The sequence below is a fragment of the Ailuropoda melanoleuca genome, chromosome 1 (genome assembly GCF_002007445.2).
Source record: "Ailuropoda melanoleuca isolate Jingjing chromosome 1, ASM200744v2, whole genome shotgun sequence".
NCBI lineage: Eukaryota > Metazoa > Chordata > Mammalia > Carnivora > Ursidae > Ailuropoda > Ailuropoda melanoleuca.
The window spans coordinates 164602167-164604246 of record NC_048218.1 but is presented as its reverse complement, the minus strand read 5'-3'; positions in this window follow the sequence as shown (position 1 = coordinate 164604246).

The following is a 2080-nucleotide window of genomic DNA, read 5'->3' as shown; positions in this document are numbered from 1 at the left end:
GGCTGGTGGGGGCTCCCTGTGCTGTGTTTTCGTTTTTCTGGGTCTGGCTGGAAAACAGAAGAGGCTCGAAGCCCCGGCCAAGAGAGCAGGGTGGAGGCAGAGAAGAAGAGTCTGTAAACACCGCCCCAAAATCTCCAGGAAGGCAGGGGGAAAAAAAAAAAGCTGGGTAACCAAACAGAACAAGAAAGAGTAATTCCAAAAGAAAAAGGAGTCAAGAGTGAGAGAAGGGAGGTGAGCAGTGGGCCTTGCGGCAGCTGCCTGAATCTCCAGGCTTGCATGGCAGTTCTCACACTGGCTAGACTGCAACTTTCAACTTGACCTTGGCCTCTAGCCGTGTCTGACCCATATGTAAAACAGCCCTCAAGTCCTCAGGAACTGGGGCCTCGAACCCTATCCTGTCTCTTTGTCACCGTGAGTTTTACAATGCCACTTGGAGGAAGGAAGGGAGGCGAATGGGGGCCGGAAAGTAACACAAAAATCAAGTCCCTACAGAGGCTAATTCCTTAGTGTGCAAATGGCCATTCAGGGAGGAGGTAAACAGATCAATATTTACCCAGAGCTACTAAAAAGGCAGGAGGAGAAGGGTACATTGTGTATATGTATGTTGGGAAAGGGGTGTCATAGAAGGTTTTATTGGGCAACACTTACATGGGTCCCTGCAAACCCAGGGATCAAGGCAGATAAAAGCTGGAGCCCAGCCTCATTGGTCTGGACTCTGCAGGAATACCAGGAGCCTTGGAGGGCAGATCGGGGCAGGCAATAGGGGCTGGGGATATTTGCAATGCTCTGAGTTTCTGGCTGAGTCTGCAAGCCAGGACGGCAAGGCAGGTCCACGCTTGGCTGATCATCAATTCACCTGGGATGAAAGGGAATCCAGCGCTCTCCCCAAACCTGGTGTTCCTGTAGAATACACTCACTTTCACTTTGAACGTTCTGTTCCCCTTCTGGGCATCTGACCAGCTCACAGCCTCCACGAACGGAAATGGTAATATGTAACCCCAAAGCAACAGGACCCCCAGAATCCCTCACCAAAACCTGGTGGCTGCTTGGCTCTTCCAGCACCAACACCCCACCGTATTCTCAGGAAAGGGTCTGCATTTCCCAGATACAAAAGAAAGGCTTCTCCAGCTGGTTCTTGGACAGAGGAGGACCGGGCACCCTCTGCAGGCTGGACACAATGCTCTCCCCAATCCTACTTGGGGGGGGGAAGTCATGAAGTGGTCCCATCGAGCCCCCTTCTCCTGTCCCAAAATGGAGTGAAATGGGGGAGTGTCCGAGTGCCTGAAGAATGAGCTCCCGCCCAAGATCTATGAAACCTCATTAGGCCCCAGAAAGGTAGTTCAAGTCCCAACCAGCACCCGGGGCTGTTCCTTTTAAGCTTCCAGGACTGGATAGCCTGGCTGGAGATGGAGAAACATGGGAGAACACTGCTCACAGATCGCTCCAAAGTCTCTGGAGGAGGAATAGTTGTTATTGGGGCAGAGTGTGGAACACTCACTAAGTGTGGGTGATCAGAGTACACTTGAATGTGTGTGCGTGTCAGTGTGGGTGTGAGGGGGTCGTTCTGACACCCTATGGGCCTAAGTGCAAGTGTTTGAAATTGCCCGCCAACACTGTAGACAGGAAAATGGAGAGAGCTCCTAAATACAGTCCGAGTTTCCCAGTGGAACGTCCCGGGAACCATGAGCCAGGCGCATCCGTAAATGCCCCTCCAGGGTTCCCCTGGAAGGAGCCAAATCTTGACGCTCTCGAAGCCGAAAGCGCTAGTGTCCACGCCAGGGTCCCCCTGCAGAAAGACTCGCGGATACCTGGAAAGAAAACAGCCTCAAAGGCCCCAAGAAACACCCAGCCTGGACTACGCCCCGTTTTCGCTACTATCCCATCTCCAACCGCCCGCAGATTTACCTGACCTACTCCCACTGCTTCAGGTCTCAACGCAACAGCGCGCCTCCGTCCCCTCCCCGCCTAACTCTGCTCTGGGCCCCACTGGGACAGAGGAAGGGAAGGGGAGCTGCGAGGAGGCCGCCCTTCTTCGCCTACCCCACCCGCCCAGTCCTCCGCGCCCACTCGTCCGAGTCCC